The following is a 16,061-nucleotide window of genomic DNA, read 5'->3' as shown; positions in this document are numbered from 1 at the left end:
GCCGAAGAAGAAGTCTTGTTCTTGTAGTTGCTTGCCGGAGGACGAGTCGAGGAAGGCGTCACTTGCTTGAAACTTGACGTGTCGCCGGTACTTGGTGATGCTCTAGTCGAGGTAGGAGGTGTCGAAGTCGAAGTAGGGGTAGCTTGAGTGTATGAGCTGGAGGTCTTGTATGAGTACTTGGCATACTTGAAGTCTTCTTGTACTTGTCGTTTCGCCTTGGTCGCTTGGTGAACTAGCTCGAGAAGGTTGGAGTAAGGTTGGAAATCGGCAATCTTCCGTATTGGGTGGTTGAGGCCGTTCAAGAAGCGTGCCATTGTTTGCTCATCTTCTTCTTTGACATTGGCTCGTATCATGGCAATCTCCATTTCTTGATAGTATTCTTCCACCGTCTTCATCCCTTGCTTGAGGAGTTGTAACTTCTTGAAGAGATCTCGTGTGTAGTATGTAGGCACGAAGGGTGCTCGCATGACGTCTTTCATTTGTGTCCAAGTCATGATGGGTGGCTCGTCCTTCTCGCGACGTCGCTCGATCACTTGTTCCCACCAAATGAGGACGTAGTGTTGAAACTCGAGGGATGCATGGCGATCTTCTTTTCCTCGTCGTAGTTGTGAAGACGGTGTATCTTGTCGAGTTTCAATGCCCATGATAGGTACTCCTCGGGGTCGTTGCTTCCGGAGAACTTGGGCATGGTGAACTTGAGCTTGTCGTAGCAGAGTTCTTCATCATAGTGACGATATTTATGTCGCTCTTGTCGAGGAGGAGGGTCTTCACGCACTTGCTCCACTTGGTGTTGCTCTTGGCGTGGAGGAAGATCGTTAACGTGGTTGCGCTCTTGAATAGAGAAGGGCGAGGCATGTGTTCCGGTTTCGCAGTTCTTGTTGTTCTTCACGTCGAGTGGCTTCTCCTTGTATTTCCCAACGAAGAGCTTCCTCTTGCTCACGTACTTGATGACTACGTTGGGCAACGACTCGAGTGGACTCTCGAGTGCGTCTTGAGCCGCTTGAGCTTGAGCTTCACGACTTTGTTGCTCTTGCCTGATTGCATCGCCGTCTTGAGATTCTGGGCGTGGACGATGTGGTGGTAGTTGCTCTTGATCCATGTCTTCTCGCTCTTGGCGTCGTGCTTGCTCTCGCGCTCGAACTCGGTCTCGGAGGCCATTACCATGGAATGGATTTTCTTGCGCTTGGCGATATTGAGAGTCGTTGCGTTGAGGAGGACTTGCGTCGGAAGAAGAATACGACAACGAGTGGCGACTTGAGTGGCGCCGTGAAGAGGTTGAGGAAGACGCGTGGCTCACGAGCATGTTGCGAAATTCATCCATTTGTTTGGAGGGCTATTTTGTGGGGATTTTCAAAATTGGGACGAATCGCAACAAAATTAGGCTAGAAAACAAAGAGGGAGGCTCCGAAATCGTGATCAACGTGGCTCATGATACCAAGATGGTGTAGGGTAGAACCCTCGCTGCCCGATCTTTCACGAAAGGAGCGGATCCCGCAAAGAACACGAGGAACACAAGGGGAAAACACAAGGGAACACACGGGAGAAATCACTCAAACCAACAAGATCCGGTTACACATGTGCTAGATCCTCGAAACACAAAATGATACAAGATCCACGATCAACAAGGGGCGATACATGTAGCACGTTCTTCTCCGTCAGGAGGTCTTGAGGGGTCTTCCCGTGAGGTGTCTTGAATCCACTTGGGGGATCTTCTCCGTAGAGGCCATGAACTCCTAAGGAGAAGGGGGTCAAGTGGAGAGCAAAGCTTCTCAATGAGCTACTACTTTGCTAACCCTAAAACGTAGGTAGGAGAAGAGTATATATAGTCATAGGGGCGAAAGGGTACATGGGCCATGGCCCACGTCACTTCGCACAGGCAGGGCCGGAAGTTCCGGGCGAGGACGGTAGTTCCGGGCCAGGTTCCGGGGAGGGTCCGGCCTAACCAGAGAGTTGGCACAGTGGGGGCTTGGCTGGTGTCCAGGGGCTGGAAGGTCCGGGGGCCGGAAGGTCCGGGCCAGGTTCGGGGCTGGTTCCGGCTGGTTCCGGGCTAACCAGAGAGTTGGCACGCCCGGGCTGGTCTGGGTCGTCGGAGGCCAGAAGCTCCGGGTCGGCCGGAGGTTCCAGGGGCCGGAAGTTCCGGGCTCTGGCCGGAAGTTCTGGGCTGGACAAAGAGTTGACGCATGTCTCTTCTTCTTCAGCTCTTGGCTCCATGGCTTGTGCGTTGTACCTGATCACACATAGTGTCTCGGACTTAGGCAGTAACCATATGTCACTCGAAGGAAAGGGAAACTCAAGTAGGAGTGATGTCACCTCAGAATAAATAGCACGAGCTCTTGCTCTTGTCATGGGTCCACTTGGAGCTTGGATAGTCGAGGTAGTGTCCATGGGGATGACCGTGGGATGCTCCGCATCATGTCCCCCCCCGGGAAAGATCCGACCTCGGATCAAAATCCTCATCACCATGGTACGGGGAGTGACCGTTGACGTTGAAGATGTCGCTCACGGAGTACTTGTCTCGTGGGATGTCGATCTTGTAGGCGTCGTTATTGTAGCGTTCAAGCACCTTGAAGGGTCCATCGGCTCGTGGTAGAAGTTTGGACTTGCGTTCGTTGGGGAAGCGTTCCTTGCGAAGGTGTAGCCACACAAGATCTCCAATGTTGAATATCATGGGTTGCTTGTTGACGTTGAGCTTGGTCGCGAGTCGTTGTACTTGGCGCTCGATGGTGTGCCTTGTATCTTCATGCATCTTCTTGAGGTAGCTCACTCGGGCACTCGCGTCCATGTTGATGCGCTCTTGTAGTGGTAGAGGAAGAATGTCCAATGGGGACAACAGGTTGAAACTGTAGATGACCTCGAAGGGGGACTTGCCGGTAGTCGAATGTCTTGCACGGTTGTAGGCATACTCGGCGATGGGTAGGCACTCATCCCACTCCTTGATGTTCTTCTTGATCAACACGCGAGGTAGAGTGGAGAGTGTTCGGTTCGTCACCATCGTTTGGCCGTCGGTTTGTGGATGGTATGCCGAGGAGAACAAAAGCTTGATTCCGAGCTTGGCGCATAGAGTCTTCCAAAAGTAACTCAAGAACTTGACGTCACGGTCCGAGACAATAGTCTTTGGAACTCCATGGAGGCGCAAGATTTCTCTACAAAAAAAGATTTGCAACATGTGAAGCATCATCTATCTTGTTGCAAGGAATGAAATGAGCCATCTTAGAGAATCGGTCCACAACAACAAACACATAATCTTTTCCATTTCTAGTTCTAGGCAAACCAAGCACAAAATCCGTGCTAATATCTTCCCATGGGTGATACGGGATAGGAAGAGGCATATAGAGACCATGGGATTGAGCTTTAGACTTAGCTTTGCGTCATGTAGAGCACCGGTTGGTGAAGCGTGAGACGTCGCGGAACATCTTGGGCCAAAAATAGTTCTTGGAGAGCGTAGCGAATGTCTTGTCGCGTCCAAAATGTCCCATAAGTCCTCCTCAATGAGATTCTTGTAAAAGTAACAAACGAAGAGAAGACTTAGGGATACAAAGTTTGTTAGCTCTCATAAGATAATCATCTTTGATGTAATAGCGTTCCCAAGATGTATGCGTCAAACATTTGGCATATGGAATAGCAAAAGTAGGATCATGCGCATACAAGTCTTTTATGTGCTCAAAGCCAATGACATTTAGTTCAAGTTGGGTAACAAGCATGCATATGCGGGAAAGAGCATCCGCCACTACATTTTCCTTACCTTTGATATACTTGATGACATAAGGAAATGACTCAATGAATTCACTCCACTTAGCATGACGCTTGTTCAACTTAGTTTGACCCTTAAGGTACTTAAGTGTTTCGTGATTGGTGTGAAGAATGAACCCATGAGGGAGAAGATAATGCTCCCAAACATGCAAGACTATCACTAAAGCATATAGCTCTTTGTCATAGATGGGATAATTGAGTTGCGCTCCGAAAAGTTTTTCACTAAAGTAAGCTATGGGGCGCCTCTCTTGCATTAACACACCTCCTATGCCATAACCTCTAGCATCGCAATGGATCTCAAAAGGTTTATCAAAGTTGGGCAAAGCAAGCAAAGGAGCATGTGTAAGCAAATTCTTAAGCTCATTGAATGCGGCATCTTGAGATGGTCCCCAAACAAAGGGTGCATTCTTCTTACTCAAAGCGTGTAAAGGTAAAGCAATGGTGCTAAAATCCTCCACAAATCTATGGTAGAAACCGGCTAAACCAAGGAAACTTCGCACTTGTTGCAAATTTGTTGGTTGGGGCCAAGTTTTAATAGCATTGATCTTAGATTCATCTACATGAACACCCTTAGAAGACACTACAAAACCCAAGGAAACAAGCTTATCAACACCAAAAAGGCATTTGTCCATATTAGCATAAAGACGCTCTTTCCTAAGGGTTTGCAACACGGTTCTAAGATGGGTGACATGATCTCTAAGAGATTTGCTAAAAACAAGGATATCGTCAAAATAGACCACAACAAATACACCAATATAGGGTCGAAGAACAAAATGCATGAGTCGCATGAAAGTGCCGGGTGCTTCAGATAAACCCATTGGCATAACAAGCCATTCATATAAGCCAAATTTGGTCTTAAATGCGATTTTCCATTCATCACCTTCTTGGATGCATATTTGATAGTAGCCACTTTTAAGATCAATCTTAGAGAAAATTGTGGCTCCGCTAAGCTCCTCTAGCATATCATCTAAGCGTGGAATGGGGTAACGATAACGCACGGTAATAGCATTGATAGGACGACAATCGGAACACATGCGATATGTACCATCTTTCTTGGGAACAAGGATTACCGGGACGACACAAGGGCTCAAGCTTTCACGAACTTGTCAGTTGTCGATGAGTTGTTGTACTTGCCGTTGGATCTCCTTGGTTTCCTTGGGATTGACGCGGTAGGGAGCCTTGTTACGAAGGGGTGCTCCGGGGATGAGGTCGATGTGGTGTTCGATGCCTCGTAGTAGAGGTAGACCCGGAGGTAGCTCGTCGGGGAATACATCTTGGAATTCCTGCAATAGAGAAGATAACACTAAAGGTAGATTGTGAGAGGTGTTAGTTTTTGGTGCCTCGTCCTTGCACAAAAGGACAAAGTGCATGACACTTGATGGGTTCTCACACACTTCTCTCATCTCACTTTGGGTGGCAAATATGACTAAGTTCTTCTGGTCGCTCATCGTGGAGGCACTCAATTTGGGCTTGTGGCGCTCACTCTCTTTTTGGTGGTTCGCTCTCTCACTATTATCTCCACGATGGGTGGCTTGCTTGTCGGCGATCACTTGGCTTGGAGACATAGGTCGTAGCACGTACTCCGTTCCCTTCATCTTGAAGCTATTTCGATTCGTTCGCCCGTTGTGGATGACACCTCGGTCAAATTTCCATGGTCGTCCAAGAAGGAGGTGGCAAACAGACATCGGAATGACATCACACTCCAAAGTGTCTTCGTATGCTCCGATCTTGAAGGAAACTTGCACCATATGCTCGACTTGGATAGTGCCGGAGTCGCTTAGCCATTGTACCTTTTAGGGATGCGGGTGTTTCATCTTGACTAATTGGAGCTTGGAGCATAGTTCTTCGCTTGCCAAGTTATGGCAACTCCCTCCATCGATGATGACCTTCACAGACCCTCCATTGATGCTGGCTTTGGTGTGGAAGATATGACATCTTTGGTCTTCGTCTTGTTGATGTTGAAGTGTAAGACCTTGGAGACAACGAGGGCGGGGCTCGAACCTTCGTCACAAAAGACTTGATCATCTTCATCTTCGTTCATGCGCCGGTGCATGGCCACTTGCTCAAGGGATTCCATCTCCTCTTCACTCATGGAGTCATATGTTCCGTCGTCGTTGAGGATCATGGTGCGCTTGTTGGTACACTCAAAGGACTTGTGGCCTCGGCCGCCGCATGTGAAGCACTTGATGGAACTTGTCTTGACGGTCTCATCGGTTGGAGTAGATGATGATGAAGCTCTCGGCTTGAAGTTGCTTGTAGTAGGAGGACGACTTGAGGTTGTCGAAGTTTTCTTGTAACTTGACTTGTCACCGTTGCTTGTAGTAGGTGTTGGAGTCGTTGAAGCTTGATTGTTGGAGAAACCATAGGACTTGGAAGAGAACTTGGCATACTTGAAGTCATCTTGCACTTGCCGCTCCGCCTTGGTGGCTTGGTGCACTAGCTCGATGAGGTTGGAGTAAGGTTGGAAGTTGGCAATCTTCTTGATAGGGTGATTGAGTCCATTCAAGAAACATGCCATAGTTTGCTCATCATCTTCCGTGACATTGGCTCGTATCATGGCAATCTCCATTTCCTTGTAGTACTCTTCAACGCTCTTTGTTCCTTGCTTGAGGAGTTGGAGTTTCTTGAAGAGGTCGCGGTTGTAGTAGGTTGGTACGAAACGTGCTCTCATGACATCCTTCATTTGCGCCCAAGTAGTGATGGGTGGTTCATCACTTGCCTCACGGTGCTCAATGACTTGTTCCCACCAAATCATGGCGTAGTCTTGGAACTCAAGGGATGCCATGGCTATCTTCTTCTCTTCTTCATAGTTGTGCAAAGGAAAGATTTTGTCGACCTTCAATGCCCATGAAAGGTACTCTTCGGGGTCATTGCTTCCGGTGAACTTGGGCATGGTGAGCTTAAGCTTGCCGTAGTGTTGCTCTTCATTGTGTTGGGGTCGAGGGTGATGATGCCCTTGACGTGGAGGGTTGTCAACCTCATGTTGCTCTTGGTGAAGTGGCGGTTCTTGTTGAGCTTGTTGTTCATGTCTAGCTTGAAGAGGAGCTTGAGGAGCTTGAGTTGCGAGCGTGCTTGATAGTTCCTCTCTTGAATTTCCTCGCTAAGCGCTTCTTCTTGCTCATGAGTTTGCCGGTTGCGCTCGGCTATGTTGCGACTTGTGTCTCGGAGGGCATGTTGCGCCTCAAGTGCTTGAGCTTCATGCCATTTTTGTTGAATACGTTGTGCCTCGGCATCTTGTTCGTCTTGGTGTTGTCGCGCTTGCTCTTCCTCTTGTTGACGTAGACGTTGTCGTAATTCTTGTGCTTGCGCAAGAGTAGCTTGATTTTGACGATGTCGATTTTCTTGCGCTCGAAGTTGCTCTTGATGATTGGTGTTGTGTAGAGGATTGCGGTTTGCTTGACGGTCTTGACGCGCGGCTCGACGAAGAGTGTTCGATGTTGGTGTACTTGAGTTGTTGGAGGAGTATCGACTTGAGTGGCTCCGTCTTGAGTAGGACGAAGAGGTAGAAGAGCGGTTGACCATCATGGTTCGAATATCCTCCTTGAGAGATGCCATGGATGTGTCGAAGTAGTCTCTTGTACGTTGCTCGGATTGTTTTAAGTCGATGGCGAGGTTGTCGATGCGGTCGCCCAAAGCTTGTTGTTCTTGATGCAAGCTCTTTGTGCACCGAAAAGGTGGCTCTTGGTTACGAAGGAGGTCATGTCGTCGTCTTGCTCGATGAAGAGTGGGTTGGTAGAAGTACTTGGCCTATCCATCATTCGAAGCAAATATGTGAGTGGGAGAAGGAGAAGAACTTATACCAAATGTACCTTGACCGATGTTGAGGGTGGATCAAAGATCACTCAATGACGTAACAAGGAAATAACACAATTGGTACCAACTCTTGTCGGTTCTCACACCTACACAAATAAAGCTTATAGTGGAGCTCGGTTAGGATGGTGGCACAAAATTGATGCAATTGTTAGTGAGACTCAATAATGTTGGAAAAGATTCGCAAATTTGCAATGCAACAGGTAGACCAATAGCAAGATATGGTACACGGAAACACACACACGGATAGATAAATGGGGTCGTGCAACCAAGGAATGAGCCAAAATGTGGAATCCACGAAAATGCTCTTGTTGCACAACTCTAGAGAGACGCTAGCACGATTGCACAATAGGCGGATACGAAACTTGTGCACAACCTATAAAGCAAACATGCAACGGCTTCTATCCCAAGTATGCTATTTGTATGGTATTTCTATGGTATGATCCAAGATGATCGAGTATGGCAATCTTAATGTAGTATGATGCTATGGTTCTTGCTTAAAAGCTCTTTGCTTATCTTTCTCTTTTGCTGAAAAGCTTGCTTGGCTCTGTCTCTTTTGAGCTCTTTCTCATGCAAAATTTGATGAACCAAGATAGCAGTTGTGTATATGCTATGACAACCTTGTGGCACAAGAGATGATATCAAGATATGGATACCAATGATGATATGATATATGCAACGAGATGATGATCATTAATGTGCACAAGTGATGTTGCCGGCAATACTCAAAGGCTAGTCTCGATGGGTAAGTGACGCAAAATGAAGGCTATGGGGTTATCAATGCAATGGCAAGGAGTGCACGAAGTGTCGTCGAGGTTACCGTTCTTGCTTACGGTTGAGAGTGTCAAAATGATGTGATTGTTGTCGATGTCGTAGTGCACGGTCTTCAGTATGTTGGCGAAGATGCCGCTGCACCGTAGCCGGAGTTGTCGAAGTAGCGGAAGTCGTCGAAGATGTGCGAACTTTCTGTCTAGGCCGGAAGTTCCGGGCAAGACGGAAGGTCCGGGGTCCGGAAGTTTCGGGCGGGGCCGGAAGTTTCGGGGGTCGCGATTCTGCAAGAACAGGAAGGGGATCGTGGATTTGGGCGGAAAAACTTCGGGAAAAACCTAAATCCGAGGGGGAAAAGAAAAATTTTAGGTGGATGGAAGGGTGGAGAAGCTAGATCTACGTGCCACACATGAAATCCATGGATCAAATCCAACAAAACTTCATCACACCAACAAATCACAAAAAAATTGGGAGGGCTATTTTTGTGGGGATTTTCAAAATTGGGACGAATCACAAAAAAATTAGGCTAGAAAACAAAGAGGGAGGCTCTGAAATCATGATCAACGTGGCTCATGATACCAAGATGGTGTAGGGTGGAACCCTAGATGCCCGATCTTTCACGGAAGGAGTGGATCCCGCGAAGAACACGAGGAACACAAGGGGAAAACACAAGGGAAACACGGGGAAAACACAGGAGAAATCACTCAAACCAACAAGATCCAGTTACACATGTGCTAGATCCTCGAAACACAAAGAGATACAAGATCCACGATCAATAAGGGATGATACAAGTGGCATGTTCTTCTCCGTGAGGAGGTCTTGAGGGGTCTTCCCGTGAGGGGTCTTGAATCCACTTAGGGGATCTTCTCCGTAGAGGCCATGAACTCCTAAGGAGAAGGGGATCAAGTGGAGAGCAAAGCTTCTCAATGATCTACTACTTTGCTAACCCTAAAACGTAGGTAGGAGAAGAGTATATATAGTCTCAGGGGCGAAAGGGTACACGGGCCACGGCCCAAGTCACTGTGCATAGGCAGGGCCGGAAGTTCCGGGCGAGGAAGGATGTTCCGGGCGCCGGAATTTCCGGGCGCCGGAATTTCCGGGCGCCGGAATTTCCGGGCCAGGTTCCGGGAGGGTCTGGCCTAACCAGAGAGTTGGCACGATGGGGGCTTGGCTGGTCTCTGGGGGCCGGAAGGTCCGGGCCAGGTTCCGGGCTAACCAGAGAGTTGGCACGCCCGGGCTGGTCTGGGTCGTCGGAGGCCGGAAGCTCCGGGTCGGCCGGAGGTTCCGGGGGCGGAAGTTCCGGGCTCTTGCCGGAAGTTCCGGGCTGGACAGAGAGTTGACGCCTGTCTCTTCTTCTTCAACTCCCGGCTCCGTGGCTTGTGCATTGTACTTGATCACACATAGCGTCTCGGACTTAGGCAGTAGCCATATCTCACTCGAAGGAAAGGGAAAATCAAGTAGGAGTGATGCCACCTCAGATTGAATAGCATGAGCTCTTGCTCTTATCATGGGTCCACTTGGAGCTTGGATAGTCGAGGTAGTGTCCATGGGGATGACCGTGGATGCTCCTCATCAGATTGCCGATGTAACAAGTACGATCCCACGTGATGCTATAATAGTAGAATTGGTACTGGGTATTGTTCCTCACACCTACAAGTAAAAGGCTTCTAGAAGAGCTTGGTTAGGAAGCGGCACAAATAATTCAAGCAAATGTTAGTCAAGATGTTGAAAGAGTTCAGAAGATTCACAAATGGCAAGTAAGACAAATAGATCAAACCCAAGGATAACACTAGGAACACACACACGGAAGATAAATGGGATCCGGACAACCAAGGAGTGAGCCCTAAGATGTGGAACCACGGCAATGCTCTTGTTGTACGGATACTAGAGAGACGCTAACTCGATTGCTCTAATGGGCTAGATACGCTAGTGCACCAACCTAATAGAGAAACGGGTCGTCTCACTATCCCAAGTATGCTTATGTATGTATGAACCAAGATGATGAACTACTCAAAGTGGCTCAGTGCTATTGCTTACAAGCTCTTGCTTCTCTTCTCTTTTGCTTAAAAGCTTTTCTTCTTCTTTTTGACTATGCCAAAATGCTTGATATATGAGCCACAATGCGAGGTAACAAGTGGTATATGCACGGGAGAGATGTAAAACTAATGGTGCACTAAAGGCGTGGCCCGACAATACTCAACAAGCTAGTTTCGATGGGTAAGCTACGCAAAAGAGGGTCGAGGCTATCAAGGTAATGGAAAGGGTAAGACAATAGTGTCATCGAGGTTACCGTCCTTGCTTACGGTTGGTATGAAGATGGAGTGGTCAAAGCCGATGTGGAGTCTGAGTCGATGATCGAGTGGCGGTGATGATGACGTTGAATCGCGCCTAAGTAGCCAAAACACCTTAGGACACGAGAGAAACCGCAACCCAAAACGCAAACAACCACGAGAAATATTGCAAAAGAAGACAAGTGATGGTGGGGTGTTAAAATGGTGGAAAACAGAAAATTTCTGAAGTGCTCTGGATGGTCCGTGCGCACGGGGTAAGTGAGGCCCATGTGCATGGGGTCCCGATGGCCCGTGTGCATGGGGTCCTCTGGAAGCGGATGAAAAGCTTCGGATCCGTGGTGATTTTCAACTTTGAGGCCAAATTCGATGGGTGGAAGGGTGGGGAAGATGGTAGGGGGTAGATCCATTTGCCAAACACCAAATTCGTGGATCAAATCAACCAAATCTCACAAGATCAACAAGTTGCAAGAAAATATTTGGGGCTATTTTTGGTGGGAATTTTCAAATTAGGACAAAAAACAACAAAATCAAGCTAGAAAATGGAGGGTAGGGACTCCAAGATGTGAATCAACCTTGCTCATGATACCAATATGTTGTAGGGTGAAACCCTAAGATGGATCTTTTCACACTTGGAGGGGAAAGGGATGAACACCAAGAAAACACGAAGAGGAATTCACTCCAACAATACCCAATTACACATCCACTAGAGTAGCAACACAAGATCCACAAGTTCACAAACTCAATCAAAGGAAAGATACAATAGTACAGTTCTTCCCACTCCTAGGAGATGAGGTCTTGACGATGGCACTCTTCTCCAAGATGGAGGTCTTGAAATCCACAAGTGGATCCTCTCCTAAGAGGCCTTGATCTCCAATGGAGGTGGTAGAAGGAGCAAAGCTCTGAAATTCTCATCTATGTCTTTGCTGACCCTAACATATGGTCTAGGTGGTGTTCCTCTTCATACCTAATGAGGCATAGAGTATCTTAGTGAGGTAGCAACCAAGTTCCGTTTGTGTCCATATTCATATCAAGTAGGAAGGAGTTCACCTCGGTTTCCATTGCACGTGCTCTAGCTCTTGTCATGGGTCCACGTGGTGCTTGATGTGTTGGTGTAGAGTCCATGGGGATGATGGAAGGATGCTCTGCATCAGACATCCTTATTCAGAGGACATCAGCAAGCTTGAACACCCTCGGGCGCACAAATATTCCCAAATAACTCCTCGACCCTGATATTCTCTCAATGGATGTGAAAGTATATTCTTCAGTGGTAAGCTTGATAATCCAAGTTTCTTTATGAACAACAACAACAACAAAGCCTTTAGTCCCAAACAAGTTGGGGTAGGCTAGAGGTGAAACCCCTAAGATCTCGCAACCAACTCATGGCTCTGGCACATGGATAGCAAGCTTCCACGCACCCCTGTCCATAGCTAGCTCTTTGGTGATACTCCAATCCTCCAGGTCTCTCTTAACGGACTCCTCCCATGTCAAATTCGGTCTACCCCGCCCTCTCTTGACATTCTTCGCACGCTTTAGCCGTCCGCTATGCACTGGAGCTTCTGGAGGCCTGCGCTGAATATGCCCAAACCATCTCAGACGATGTTGGACAAGCTTCTCCTCAATTGGTGCTACCCCAACTCTATCTCGTATATCATCATTCCGGACTCGATCCTTCCTCGTGTGGCCACACATCCATCTCAACATACGCATCTCCGCCACACCTAACTGTTGAACATGTCGCCTTTTAGTCGGCCAACACTCCGCGCCATACAACATTGCGGGTCGAACCGCCATCCTATAGAACTTGCCTTTTAGCTTTTGTGGCACTCTCTTGTCACAGAGAATGCCAGAAGCTTGGCGCCACTTCATCCATCCGGCTTTGATTCGATGGTTCACATCTTCATCAATACCCCCATCCTCCTGCAACATTGACCCCAAATACCGAAAGGTGTCCTTCCGAGGTACCACCTGGCCATCAAGGCTAACCTCCTCCTCCTCACACCTAGTAGTACTGAAACCGCACATCATGTACTCGGTTTTAGTTCTACTAAGCCTAAACCCTTTCGATTCCAAGGTTTGTCTCCATAACTCTAACTTCCTATTTATCCCCGTTTGACTATCGTCAACTAGCACCACATCATCCGCAAAGAGCATACACCATGGAATATCTCCTTGTATATCCCTTGTGACCTCATCCATCACCAATGCAAAAAGATAAGGGCTCAAAGCTGACCCCTGATGCAGTCCTATCTTAATCGGGAAGTCATCGGTGTCGACATCACTTGTTCGAACACTTGTCACAACATTATCGTACATGTCCTTGATGAGGGTAATGTACTTTGCTGGGACTTTGTGTTTCTCCAAGGCCCACCACATGACATTCCGCGGTATCTTATCATAGGCCTTCTCCAAGTCAATGAACACCATATGCAGGTCCTTCTTTTGCTCCCTATATCTCTCCATAAGTTGTCGTACCAAGAAAATGGCTTCCATGGTCGACCTCCCAGGCATGAAACCAAGCTGATTTTTGGTCACGCTTGTCATTCTTCTTAAGCGGTGCTCAATGACTCTCTCCCATAGCTTCATTGTATGGCTCATCAGCTTAATTCCACGGTAATTAGTACAACTCTGAACACCCCCCTTGTTCTTGAAGATTGGTACTAATATACTCCGTCTCCATTCTTCTGGCATCTTGTTTGCCCGAAAAATGAGGTTGAAAAGCTTGGTTAGCCATACTATCGCTATGTCCCTGAGACCCTTCCACACCTCAATGGGGATACAATCAGGGCCCATCGCCTTGCCTCCTTTCATCCAAGTTTCTTTATGGTGGCTGTTTTTTTACTTTGGTTGTTGTGTTTGAGGAACAAAAACACACTTAATATATCCTTTGACATCTTTTTATGATGAATTTTACTCTTGTCAAAATTGGATAAATAAGATGTTGTTCTGTGCAAGACTAACCCATGTAGGAAGATGAGCTTCAAATAGATAAGAGATGCTCCCAACTCAATTTATATGAGGACCCACTACAAGTTTAACTACGTGATCAAGTTCGACAACAAGCCCAAGGTATGTCATCACATATTAGAGAAGCTTTGCTCCAAGTCATGAGTCAAAGCCACTCAACAAGATATGAATACATTGAAACGCTTAAATAAAAAATGGTAACCTCATTTGAGCTTGACGATGAGTATGACCTATGATCAAGTGATCTCACTTAACTCCTAAGTCAATATACTCTAACATATGTGACTTAGTCGCCGACCCCCTTCAGATGAAGTTCTCTGGTGTTTCCTTTCCTTAGTTGCACTTCTTTTGCCTTTCTTTTGCTAGAGTGGCTTCTCCTTTAAATCAGAAAAATACACTTTATCTAGATTTCTTCTCTTTATTTTCTTGTGTTTTTAGTTAGACTCTGGTAAATTCATTGCAAATCCTATTCGAATTCCCTAAAAATATTTGTGAGAACTCTATTGCAAGTGAGCTGGGTTGACAAAATTTTCCTTCTGTGCTAAACTCGGTCTCTCCGATCTGAACCCACCGGCCATACCGAAGTGCAATTAACCCTGCACGCAGTTCATTGGTTCCACCGAAAAGGACGAATTCGGTTCCACCAATGCGCTCTATCTGTGATTCCTCAATCTCGGAGTCACCGATGTCACCGTTGGGAGAATGTTTTGCCAAATCTACTTATTCTTTCCTGCATTCATGCTCTACTCAATGATTCTTTTTCCTTTGTCTGCATCCAAAGCTACACTATGCCTAGCTGTGCTTCTAGAGGACTCTACTCACTTAACTCTCAACCATGAAGCTTACCCTTCTTGGAAATTGATGTCAAAGATGGATAGAGATGCACATCAAAGCTTATCCTTAAATCTCTTTTAAGAAAGGAAGAGAGAGATGCATTTTCATAAGAGGAGAAAATTTACATGTCACTAAGAGGGGAGAGATATGTTGTCAGTTTATCTTTGTTCTGAGTTAGTTTGCTCTGATTTTGTCTCACCCTACCTACTCCCATTATCCTATGCTAGAACAGGGGGAGAGGAAGTTCAATCTTAGGGGAGAAAAATCCTTGGAAGTCTATTGCAATTTTTTTGGGGACGTGTCTATATCTAAAGGAGCACTCACCTAGTGGTACTTATCCAACACATGTCATCCCAGTCTGGTACTCTTGTGGATCTTGTGGCTTCTCTCTTGTTGAAATTTCCTTGTGTTGTCTAACATTGTTTTCTCAAGATCGTTTCTTCAAGAATTAGTTGAAGGACCACAAGGTAAGTATATGCATCTCACTCATGTACATGATGATCTCTTATTTCTTGCACATATTGTTTGCAAGAGGGAATCATAAGCATGAAGGTACATCTCTCATCATTATTGCTCTAATGCATATAGCCAAGATACATGTAACTCATTACTCATTCTATCATGTTGTGCATTCACATGTCTTAAACTCCTATCATAAACATGATTGCACACCTATAGGGGGAGCTTATGCATGTTACATGTTCCTTCAAAGCTTGAATGAACCACTCATTACGTTCTCACTTGAAGCTTTGATGTATGTTGTCATCAATTACCAAAACAATGGGGAGATTGAAAGCACATTTGCTCCCTTGGTGGTTTTGGTAATTAATGTCAACATATTCCTTGTTGGACTAACGGTTTTACCTAGAATATTTCATATAAGTCCAACGGTGGCATGGCAAGGACAAGAGGATGTGGACCATTCAAAATGCTAAGGACGTGGATTGGCAAAAGCTCAAGACTCTACGTTTTTGGTTAAGTGATCCAAGATCACATCGAGTCCATAGGAAAGCCAATACTATTAAAAGGGGATGGGGTTTTGATGATGATCTCGTTGCTCAAGTGCTTAGTGATATTGCTCCAAAACCCACAACCACTTTCTCTATCCAAAATGTCCAAAACCCTAAAAGCCAACTTGATCCCACCGATTCTTACCTACCCGGACCCACCGAGTTCATCTGGACACTGCCACAGCCAAACTCTAACAAATCGGATCCAACGATATGGATCTCGGTCCCATCGAGATGGCCTTGCCAACTCTCTGTCATCTGTTGCAATTATTTCTGTCTTACTGAGTTTCACAATCGGTGCACTGAGATGGCTTGCCAATCTTCTGTTGTATTGCTTTATTTCGGTCTTACTGAGATGATGCAATCGGTGCCACCGAAGCGAGGTTTTTCCCTACCATTGGACATCGGTCGCTCCAAGATGTTTCCATTCGGTCCCACTAAGACCTCCAACGTTCACATCTTTTACACTGGTTGGTGCCACCAAGATTTCTGATCGGTGCCAACGAGTTGGGTCAAATGTGTGTAATGGTTGGATTTCATGTGGAGGCTATATATACCCCTCCACCCCCTCTTACTTAGTAAGAGAACAATCAGAACGTGACTACACTTCCACCATTCATTTTCCGAGAGAGAA

This window comes from Triticum aestivum, chromosome 3D (genome assembly GCF_018294505.1).
Source record: "Triticum aestivum cultivar Chinese Spring chromosome 3D, IWGSC CS RefSeq v2.1, whole genome shotgun sequence".
In the NCBI taxonomy this organism is placed as follows: Eukaryota; Viridiplantae; Streptophyta; class Magnoliopsida; order Poales; family Poaceae; genus Triticum; species Triticum aestivum.
The sequence above is the reverse complement of the archived record's forward strand: the minus strand, read 5'-3'. Positions refer to the sequence as shown.